At 48.9% G+C, this 12,039-nt stretch overlaps 1 protein-coding gene across 3 annotated transcripts in view; it reads left to right on the forward strand.

Moving 5' to 3' along the window:
* Positions 1-12,039, forward strand: part of SLX4IP (SLX4 interacting protein) — a 1,704,175-nt gene that overhangs the window by 664,722 nt on the left and 1,027,414 nt on the right. The window lies entirely within an intron of this gene.

A 12,039-nucleotide genomic window follows, 5' to 3' on the forward strand; every position in this document is an offset into this window, starting at 1 on the left:
CGGCCACGGCCCCGGCAAAGCAGGCGTCGTACCCTACCATCCCTCTTGATAGGGACGACAAACGTTTTGATGGCTGGGCGAAGAAAGTGTTTTCTTCTGGTGGTATGGCGCTTCAGGCGGCCAACTCCATTTGTGCCTTGTCTCGTTTCACGCACACTCTGTGGAACTGTGTTGCGTTAGCGGCTGAACATATTCCCGAAGGGGACGAACGGGATGGTTTCCTTGCTATGGTCCAGAATGGTAAGGATGCCATGTGTGAGTCCGTTCAGTCGGGTTTGGATTTAGCTGAATGCGTCAGTAGGTCCATGGCGGCGAGCACCGTGATACGCAGGTTTGCGTGGTTGCGGAAGTCGGGGTTTGCTCCTGATGTGCAGTCCCGGCTCCTCAACATGCCCTTTGACGGTGAACACCTTTTTGGCAGCAAGGCTGACGAGAGCCTTGAGAGGTTGCAGTCCTCAAAAGCTGCAGCGAAGTCGTTGGGCGCTGCAGTTCGCCAACCTCCGCCTTTTCGTCCTAGGGGACAGCAGTGGAGGGGTGGTTCCTTTCGCTATTACTCGTCCTTCAGTAAAGTGAGAGGAGCTGGCAGTCAAAGGGGCCTACGCAGGGGTACCAGAGGTGGACGACAGGGTACCCGTGGTGCCAAGGCCGCTCGGGCAGTTGCCTCTTTGCCCTCAGGTAACGCCGCAGCCGCTCCCACTCAGTCATGAGGCCATGTCCCATGGTTCGCCGGTTGGGGGAAGGCTGGCGCAGCATCTTGTAGAGTGGCAAGCCATTACTTCAGATGTGTGGGTTCTGGAGATCATAACCCACGGCTACTGTCTTCCTTTTCGGCACAGGCCTTGCGACAATCCACCGGGGAACCTCTCTTTGCAGAGTCCGGATCCGCTCCTTGCGTAGGACATTCAAGCCCTGCTGGAGAAAGGCGCCATAGAACTGGTGCCTGTAGCGGAGAGGAACAAGGGATGGTATTCCCCTTATTTTTTGATTTCGAAGAAAGACGGGGGATTGAGACCCATCATGGACTTGCGCGGTTTGAACAAACTCCTCAGGAAGGACAAGTTCAAGATGGTTACTCTCTCTCAAGTCCTCCAGGCCCTTCAGCTTCAGGACTGGTTGGTGTCTCTCGACCTCAAGAATGCTTACTTCCATGTGCCGATCCATCCCAAGCACAAGAAGTACCTGAGGTTCGCGGTTGGCGACTCGCACTTTCAGTTTCGGGTCCTGCCGTTCGGATTGACCTCCGCCCCGAGGGTTTTCACCAAGCTCATGGTGGTGGTGGCAGCGCTTCTCAGGCAAGGGGGGATTCACGTCTACCCCTACCTGGACGATTGGTTGATCAGGGGGAGCTCTCCCGAGCAAGTCCTGAATCATCTGTCCGTCACCTGCCACTCCCTTCACAGGCTGGGCTTCTCCCTCAATTTAAAGAAGTCCCATTTGACGCCAACACAGCGGCTCCAGTACATCGGAGCAGTGCTCGACACTTCCCTGGGGCAGTGTTTTCCTCCCCAGGTGAGGGCTCTTCACATTCAGCAGATGGTGCATAAGTTTCAGCATGCCCAGACGCTCCCAGCGTTCGAGTTCTTGAGGTTGCTCGGCCTCATGGCATCCTGCATTCTTCTGGTGCCAGAGGCTCGCCTACGGATGAGATCTTTGCAGTGGGCACTCAAGACGCAATGGTTGCAGTCCTCCGGCAGGATGTCGGACTCGGTTCAGGTGCCGCCCTCGGTCGCCCGGGACCTTCTGTGGTGGGCCGTCGAAGGCAACTTGATGAAGGGGGCTCCATTTTGGCTTCCCTGGCCGGAGGTGTCGATCGTGACGGATGCATCCCTCACAGGATGGGGAGCTCATGCCAACGGGCTGACTGTCAGCGGTCGTTGGTCTCCGTCGGAGTCCAGACTCCATATCAATCTGTTGGAGCTGAGGGCCGTCAGGCTAGCCCTGAAGGCTTTTCTGCCGACTGTGCGAGGAAAAATGTCCTGATCCTGACAGACAACACAGTGGCCATGCACTACCTCAACAAAAAGGGGGGGGCAGAGTGACTTCCTCTGTGCAGGGAGGCGATGCAGCTCGAGTTCTGGGCCATCCAGCAGGAAGTTTCGATCTCGGCAGTTCATCTGGCCGGAGACGAAAACGTGACGGCGGACGCTCTGAGCAGGCAGAGCGCGATCTCTCACGAGTGGGAGTTGGCTCAGGAGATTCTCCTGGAGATCTTCGCCCTTTGGGGGACCCCTCAGGTGGATCTCTTCGCCTCCAGTGTCAACCGAAAGTGCGAAAGGTTTTGCTCGTGGGAATTTCCTCCAAAAGGAGCCTTAGGAGATGTGTTCGTGGTGGAGTGGTCATTCCCGCTGCTGTATGCGTTTCCTCCAGTCCCCGTCATCCCGCAAGTGCTGCGGAGGTTACGGAAGTTCGGTTCCCGGATGATCCTCATTGCTCCGGCGTGGGCTCGGAGGACGTGGTACCCGGACCTTCTCGACTTGTCCATCTGCCCTCCACGTCGTCTTCCCTACCGAGACGATCTGCTCTCACGGGAGGGGGGTCAGGTTCTCCATCCAGAGGTCAGATCCCTCAACCTTCACGCTTGGCTTCTGAAAGGTTGAGGTATAAGGATTGGGACCTCCCTGAAGACGTGATGGAGGTGTTGCTTTCGGCCCGAAGGCCAGCAACAAAGTCACTGGACCGTTGCCGTTGGCGTAAGTTTTGCGACTGGTGCAGGGTTCAGAATGTGGATCCTTTTGCATGTGACATCCCCATGGTTCTGTCCTTTTTACTTTCTTTGGCCCACAGGGGCTTGCAAGTGGGTACCATTAAAGGTTACCTGGCGGCGCTGTCCATCTTTAAGCGCTCGTCTGAAGAGTGTTCTTACTTTAAAATCCCTTTAATTTCACAGTTTCTGAAAGGGCTCACTAATGTGTTCCCTCCGTCACCTTTCCTGGTGCCCGGATGGGATTTAAACCTTGTTCTTAAGTTTCTTATGGGTGCTCCGTTTGAGCCTTTACATTCTTGCCCTTTGAGGCTGTTAACTCTGAAAACTGTGTTTTTAGTTGCGGTTACTTCTGCTCGCAGAGTGAGTGAGTTACAGGCACTTTCAGTTAAGCCACCCTTCACTGTATTTCACAAGGACAGGGTTGTCCTTCGAGTTCGTCCTTCTTTTCTTCCGAAGGTAGTGACGGAATTTCATTTGGCCCAGAAGGTTGTTCTTCCGGCATTCTATCCTCCTCCGCATCCTGGTAAGGAAGAGGAGAGGCTCCATAGGCTTGATCCTAGGAGAGCTTTAAGCTTTTATGTTTCACGCATGTCCCGGGTCAGAGTGGACGATCAACTCTTTATTGGTTACGCTGGAAAGGGTTTGGGGCAAGCTGTGACGAAACAGACTTTGTCTCGCTGGATTATTTTAGCCATCTCGGAGTGTTACCGCTTGGCGGGTAGGGATCCACCGGCTGGCTTGCTGGCCCATTCTACCAGGGGTGTGGCTGCATCTACTGCCCTGCAGAGGGGTGTTCCTATTCCCAACATCTGTGATGCAGCCACCTGGGCTTCAGTACATACATTTGTACGTCACTATTCCCTCGATTCCATCCGAGGGCAGGATCTGGCCTTTGGCAAGGCGGTCCGTTGCTCTGCTATTTGATTGGCTATTATACATTTTGATTCTAAATTCTTTCCCTCCTCCTTGCTCTGGTACTGCTTTGGGAGTCTGTCATAGATATGGAATACGTCGGAGGACCCAATCCCCTCGAAGAACAAGTAACTTTCTTACCTGGTAACGTTCTTTCGATGGGATGGTCCGACGACGTATTCCATATCGCTCCCGCCCTGCCTTCCCCGCTGCAGAATTTCTTTTGCGATTGCAGCTTACGTTCCGCAAGGCTTTGTGTCTGACTGGCAGTTGACTAATGTTACACGTTCTGGGGGAAAAAACTACAACTGAGCCTACGGGCGTCGTGCGTCCTACTTATCACATCGGATGACGTCGGACGTCGGAGGAGGTCCTCGACGACGGCGCATCGACGTCATCGACGCAGGACGCAGACGCCAGGAAAAAAGTTTCCGAAGCAGCACAGCTGTGGTGATTACATGTCATAGATATGGAATACGTCGTCGGACCATCCCATCGAAAGAACGTTAACAGGTAAGAAAGTAACTTGTTCTTTGTGATTATTCTCCCCTGGGAGGTCAAGCTTCTTATTTAAATTTTTAGTCTTAATGCTAGGCCATAAAGACCGCGTATGGAAACTAAGGCACAATAACCATATACTCAAGTGACACGTCAGACACGAGGTTCGTTTTCCAAACAAGTCTGGTTTATTTCAAAGTATTCTCAGTCGGCCGACTAGGTCTCAACGTCTCACGACGTGTGTTCCCAGACCTCGTGAGATGCGAGAGAGCGAGCAGCGCTCAAGCAGCAATATATATATATTAGACATAATCTTTACGAAGGCAATTTGTCCCGCCCACATACATGTAATACAGGCTAGGGTTCAGTGATTGACAATTATGACACGTTATGACAAGTCTTCATTCAGTCTCAACAGTTATTCTAGCAAAAGCAGCAGAGACTGCTTTCTGTTATGAGGAACATGGAGCTCTGGCTCGGCAAGGATATCATGTTCTTAGCAGAGAAACATTCCTTCTACATTTTCTGTGTGTCTCGGTTCGTGAACTAAGGGTCAGATAGTTCTGAAGCAGAAAATACCATTCTCCATGAAGGAGCACCGCTAGAAGCATATAATTCATGTATTAACTGCCTTTTACAACAGCTTTTGCAAGACAAGCCGGCACCTGGACTACTGATTAGATGCGGCTTCTGCTCGACTTCAAGGACTTAGTGAGAGAGAAAAATAATGTATTTCTGCACAGTTTGACATTCCTGTCTGTGTTAGTATTTCAGCATTCAGGCCGTGGCCTCGCACTGTGTGTGAGTTCCAAGCATAGAATACATTTTGCAAAGCGTTTTGACAGAAAGGAAAAAAGCAAATGGCTGACATTTTACAAAATGGATGCTCTCTGGTTACATTGACGATTCTAGGATTGCGATGTTTGTCACATGATGCGATTGGTTTCTGGCCAACATAGTATACATACTGTAGGGTCGTTTCTTGTCTAACAAACCCTCCTTTTGGCCGTAAGCCAATAGCATTATCCATACATCTCATCTTCATTGGACCACGTGTCCAATTCCGAACTACCCCCCATACTGCTGTAATCGTCATCAGAAATATTAATAGCCATTAATTCTTTAATTATTTCATTTTCGTGTTGTGCACCTTCACTTAACATGCGAGGAGGTTTCGCTTTAATCACATGTATACATTAATTTGTAATTTGGGAGCAGAGGATGGTATGCAACAACAACAACAGAACATGAGGATTCCAAATATCATAACCAAAACTGCAGTTAATTTCCATCCCCATGTACGCAGCAGTTCCCACAACCATGAACTTATATTCAGATTCCAACCACCTGTGGGAACATGAATTTCAGAATTTAGGACATGCAATTTCTTAATTGCTTCAAATATCGTGGGGGAGGAGTCACTTACTAATACACAGCACGCTGACCCCACCAATTTGCATACTCCTCCACGATCAGCCAAAATTATATCAAGCACCATTCTGTTCTGAAATGCAATTAATCTGATTGCTTTCTGTTCCAGTGTCATATATAGAGTATATCTGTAGTTCCATTTATTGTTTTTTCTAACACCCTGGACAGTTTCCTTATATTCCATGAATGTATTGCTTGTCCCCAAAATGGTATAAATGATTTCGCTATATCCCCTACGATCTGTCCTGCAGTAATATCTCGACGTGGCCGAGATGTAGAGAGTTTTGCTATCTCAGAGGTTTTTGAAAGAAATACACCAGGTAAAAGTATACCTAAATAACAGATCCCTTCCCAAGTTCTAGGTAACCATGGATAGGCCTGATCTCCACATAAAAAATAGACAGAACCTCCTATATAAAATGGTTTCTCTTCTTGCTCAAGTACAGCAATATTCATGCATCTAGTGAATGTTCCCACTGGATAGGAACCTTTTTTCCGCAAGCAAAATGGGTCAGAACGTGGACTATGATTAATAGTATAGGAGGGAGGCACAGCATCATTATTTCCTACTGGAGCCATTTTAAAGGTGATTAGGGACTTGTAAGGCCTAGAGAGCCTATCTACTGGACTGTAACGCTCACCTTGTATCCACAGGGACACCACCCGACTGGTCTGGAGCGCTTCTGGGACGGATGCACCTTCCTCGGGAACTCGCTCTGCTGTGGACTTGGTCTGGAAGACAGGGGTTCAGTGTTAGCCACAACACCTTCTCTCGGGGGCCCGCCTCCGAAGTGTTCCCCTAGTGGCCCCCTTGGAGCCTCTCTCACCTTGTACTTTGATAAGGTGCGCTCTCCGTCCTGCTGTGCTGTGCAGGGGTGCGTTGTAGCTGGGCACCTTTCCGCCAAGTTACTTCACTGGCGTGTGCCCCGGAGTCCAGGCCGGCTGCGACTCTGCTCTTGAGGTAAGTCTCTAAGTCTTTGGTTTTGTAAAGAATGAGTGTCCGCAGTTGTTGTTGCCCTGTTGACCTTCTCGTTGATGCAGAAGGGATGATGGAGACGTCGAGCTGATGGAGAGGGCTGTGCTCGAGTAGGTAAGAGCGCAAAGCTCGTTGCTATGAGCGTTCTTTGAATAAGGCTAACCTGTGCTGTTCTTCCTTACAGGTCGCCAAGAAGTTCCTGGAAGAAAAGTTGCCAGATGGAAGTGGAGCGTAGAATGGAAGGTGTCCGGTCGGTGGTGGAGTTCCAGGAGAGCTTTGGTAAGTAAGCAGAGCCTGGAGGCGATGGGATCGAAGGATGAACGCTTAGTAACTGTCCTCTTCTTGTCTCTCCTCTCTAGGATGTTGCTAGTGGAAGAAGACGAGCTCCAGGGAAGATTCCGGGTTGATCGAAGAGCTGGATGCAGAACAGGTAAGGATGAATAATGGTCTTCTCGAAGAGGCAGGCCAAAGATGTGGCGAGCAGGACACGGTGAACGTCACGCTGCAAGTGCAGAATAACGTGAAGTGTGTGTCTCAGCTCAGGCGTGGCTTAAATAGCCAGCAGGTATCCCAGGTGCCTTCAGGGTGCTAGACTGCATGATGCAGTTCCACGTTGATCCTTGTGGGGGTAGCCATGTTGGTCCATTGCCCAATGGAAACTTCACCTGCCATATGAGCCTGGCACCAACAACGCCAGGACTGGCTCCAGGACAACCGAGAGGAGCATGATTGGGTCCTTGGGGCCTTGCAGGAATACTGTGGCGAGGGCCAAAGGCCCTGAGTTCCCAGGCCCGGGGTTTAGGTCGTGACATGGACTACTTGTTACCACATTTACTCTGCTTCTGCTTGTAAATACGGAACAACCTAACGGTTCCAATACCAATCTTTCAAATTCATTTATGTTCGTTCCATCAAACTGACCAGTAACACTATCATTCCATTTTCCAAAGAATAGAGCTTTTAATGATGCATAACAGGCGGTATTAAGTGGCAAAGGATGTACATACCAACCCATTCCTTTTTCACCGTGCTGGCGTAAATGGGAACAAACCCAACAATTGGACCTATTCAATATAGCATGGGTCATGTTCATAATCAGTAGCAATAAATTATTGTCATATCCTTTTCTATGTTTCACTTCTTGTGAGGGCAGAGTATAAGGGAGCACATGTACTGGGCTGCTCACGGTAGAAGCATTGGTAGCAGATAAAAGAGAGTGTAAGCGATGCACAGTTTCTAGATACCAAAATATTGGGATCAGTGTAATCAAAATGCAAAGTGGTATCATAATCATTAGCATATTATTCTTTCCGAACCAAGTCTTTCTAGGAGCAGTCTAAGTCTCGATTTCTATATCATCAACAGCATTGGTGCAGGAGGGAGCAGGAGCAAATATAGGCATTGTCTGTAATGTTTATCTCAGGAAACGTTTCAATGTTCGGCAGGTAGGTTCTCCACAGCAACACACGTTTACAGCAAACGTTCAGGTCCGTTCAGGTTTGCCTGCTTTACAGATGACAGCAAGCTGTACAGAGCTCCAAAAAGGCAGGAGCAAGTATCAATTTTCATAGTGTCGGTACCATTTGCCCCCGCTTGTCCGTGCTAGGTTGCAATGGTCCTTCACTTTTCAATGGTAGTACCGGGAAACCGCGTGTCAGAGCTTTCAATGGATCCAACTCATACGCTCCTTTTCCCTAGGCCTCTGTTCCCACTTCATCCATGAGTTGGGAACAAAGGCGAAACAAAAACTGATCACTTCCGATTTTGTGAACGTAGATTGTACCTCATAGCTCCAGGTACAGTATGATCGATGAACAATGCACTTTCATTTCCAGATGCAGGATCAGTGCCAGCTTGCGATGCAATGAGTGATGATGAGGCAGCAGTCGGACAAGGTTGAGGCACCTTTGGCCTTTCGATCTTCATTGCAATCTCCCCAGGCCCTTTCTCAGGCTTAGGAAGTACTTTGGCCAGAAAACTGGCAATGATATCTTTGTGATCAAGTGCAGCTGTCTTTTTTTCGACATCAGGATCATCAAGCCCTTTCTCATGTGGCAAAGAAAACAGAACTCTTTTAGTGTGTGTTGCATGGATCCAACTCTTTCATCCATTCACTCGGACTGCAGTCTGCGTAGCCAGTAGCACCTGGAAACGCCCTGTCCAGCGTGTGGCAAGTTAAGACTTTCTTTCAAAATTCTTGATCATTGTCCAGTCCCCAGGCTGCAGACAGTGTCCTGGGCCGGTATATCTGACAGGAAGAGCCTCCTGCACCTGCTGATGAATCAAACGCACGTTTTGAGTCAACTGTTACTTCGGCCGAGGCGCATTCCAAACATTTGCTGGTCTCCCCATCACGATTTCGTAAGGGGAGAGACCAGTCCTTGCCTGTACAGTTGTTCGTATGCAAAGTAAAGCTAAAGGTAATGCAACGGGCCATTTCAAATTGCTTCCTGCACATATCTTACTGATTTTATTTTTCAAGATACCATTTTGACGTTCTACCAACCCGGCACTCATCGGGTCTCTGGCCGAATGGAATCGTTTATCAATCTGGAGACCTGGGCAAATTTGCAATATCACAGCCACAATAAAGTGCGGACCGTTATCTGACCATATGACTCTGGGTAGCCCGAAAGGGGAAAAGTATTCTTTTAGCATGGCTTTAGCTGTGGACATAGCTGTACAATCTTTCAGGGGATAGGCCTCTACCCATTTACTAAATGCGCAGACCACCACGAGGACATACTTATAGTTTTGGCACCTTTCCATTTCTATGAAATCCAAATGGATGACTTCAAACGGCATAGACAGTGGGCCAAAACTACCTACTGGCGTCACTGTTCCCTTTCCAATGTTATGTTGTAAACAAGTCATGCAATTCTGAACCAATCGTTCAGCAGTTCTTCTAATGTGTGGATTCTGCCATACAGACTCCAGGTGTTGAATCATTTTTCTAGCACATATGTGTGTCGGGCTACGGGCCATGGTGACCAATTCCATCACATAGGCATTTGGTAACATCCAGCGGCTATTTTTCGAATGGATTGTGTCCTCCCACGTATTCCTCATCTTGTGATAAATCGTTATCTCCAGCTTAGCTGCTTCGGAAAAAATGTTTCTCGGCAGAGGGCGCTGTGCTCGAGGTTGTGGCGTCGATTGTCCCTCGACGTACTCCGTACTCTGTCGACGTCACCGATGGTATAAGTAGCTGGAGCCGTGCCCGTTGCTTCAGTTCCGTTTTTCTGATCGCTTCGCTATCGAGAACGGCACGCTTCTATTTTCTGTGAAGAAAATGTCATCATCTTCGACACCTTCGACACCCAGAACTGGGTTTAAAAAGTGTGCAGATTGTGGATCTAAGATGTCGATCACCGATCCCCACCGGATTTGTCTCTGGTGTCTCGGTTCCAGTTACCGAACCGACGACTGCGGGTCCTGCCAATCGATGACCGAAAAAGCTCTTTGTGAGAGGGGAGGTAAACTGTCGGTGGGGAGGGAGGCCTCAAAAAAGGTTTCGTCAAAAAGACATAAGAAAGCGACTGATTCTAAGGGATCGGATCGCCATAGGCACTCGAAGAGATCTCGATCTAGGAGTAGATCGAGACATTCTTCGTCGTCATCGAAAAAAATGAAGAGGAGACATAGATCTCCCTCATCATCTTCTTCTTCAGAGTCGACCGAAGAAATTCGTTGTCCGACTAAATCGGATTCTCCCAGTAAGTGGGAAGAATTCCGCAAAAAGATGGAGGTTTTCGAGAATGCGGCCTCGATCCCCTCGAAAGAACCTCGAAAAAGCCATACCCCTAAAGTCGCTCCACTGGACGACAAAGGGAAGTCCAAGGCTACTATGGCCAAGACCAGTAGCGTCGAGGAATACAAAAAACCTTGAGTCGACGTAAAACCGTTGAAGAATCTTCGAGAGTCGAGCACCTCCCCAGTGCCGGCCAAGAAACACAAATCGTCGAAGACTTCGACAACTTCGTCGACGCCCTCGACGCCGATAATTTCGAAGCCAAAGCCAAATGCGTCATCGACGCCATTATCGAAGTCATCTTCGAAAACTTCGAAGACTTCGAAGACACCCTCGAAAACTTTGAGGGATTTGCCATTTCCTTTCAAGCAGATGGAAGAGGAAGAAAGGAGATTCACTCCTTTGCCCAGATCAGACTTTTTCAAATCTATGTCTGCAATCTATGAAGAGTCTGCTTCAGAAGAAGACGAGGTTACTCCTTTGGGAGTTACTTATGGTACAAGACAAGTTCCTGAAGAACTTATAGGAATCTAGAATGAAAGACCTGAGTGATACTCTACATTCTGCCAGTGGAGTTGACACATCCCCAGAATTAGAATTCGCCAAACCTGATCCTGCAGAGCATGCAGATGCTGGGTACAGGGGTCTTATGACCATGGTAGTTGAATACATGGTTTGGGGTAACACTTCACCCATTTTTGAACAAGATGACATGACGGATATTATCGTCAAGGGACCTCAGAAGGATCCTGTTGTCCCTTTTCATAGGGCCCTTCAAAGGACTGTGGAGAAAAACTGGGAGAAACCAGAAACTATTGCTGTTGCAGATAGCACTTTTCCAAGAAATTATAGACCAGCTGGAACGGATCCTGAATATTTGAATAAACATCCAACTCCAGAGAGTTTAGTCATTCAAGCAGCATCCACTTCAAAACAAACTGCTTATCCAACTATCCCTCCAGATATAGAGGATAAAAAAATTGACGCCTGGGCACGTAAAGTTTTCACGTCAGGCAGTATGCCACCTGTACCCTAGCCAGGTTTACCCATACCCTGTGGGACTGTATTTCGGCGGCGGCTGATCATATTCCGGAAGGCGAGGAAAGGGAAGGCTTCCTGAATATAGTCAAAGACGGGAAGGAGGCAATGGGGGAATGCCTCCAGTCTGGACTGGATACTGCTGATTGTATCAGCAGATCCATGGCTGCGAGCGTTGTGCTACGCAGATTTGCGTGGTTGAGGAAGTCGGGATTTGCACCGGACGTGCAAGCTAGACTCCTCAACATGCCCTTTGATGGCTCGAGGCTCTTTGGCAGAAAGGCTGATGAAAGCCTAGAAAAATTTCAGACCTCGAAAGCGGCAGCTAAATCACTTAGTGCCTCTTTGCGCCAGCCTCTAAAACCCTATTCCGGCTCATCTTCCTGGAGGGGTCGTTCTTTTCGATACTACTCCTCTTTTGGTAGAGGAAGAGGACAAGCTTCTCAAAGGGGCAAAAGGAACTTCCCTCATGGAGCACGAGGAAGAGGTGCGAAATTAGCCTCAGGAGCGGCATCTGTACCCTCAGCCACTCCTGCAGCCGCCTCCAAATCCCTCTGAGACCTTGTTACACAAAACACCAGTGGGGGCAGGATCTCTCAACATCTGAAGGAATGGCGGGGCATTACCTCAGATGCTTGGGCAATGGAAACCGTAGCCCAAGGTTACTGTCTCCCCTTTCTAAAAAGGCCTCAGAATCATCCACTGGGAGCCAACTCTGTCAAAATTCCA

Source organism: Ambystoma mexicanum, chromosome 4q (genome assembly GCF_040938575.1).
Source record: "Ambystoma mexicanum isolate Mex_15411 chromosome 4q, UKY_AmexF1_1, whole genome shotgun sequence".
In the NCBI taxonomy this organism is placed as follows: domain Eukaryota; kingdom Metazoa; phylum Chordata; class Amphibia; order Caudata; family Ambystomatidae; genus Ambystoma; species Ambystoma mexicanum.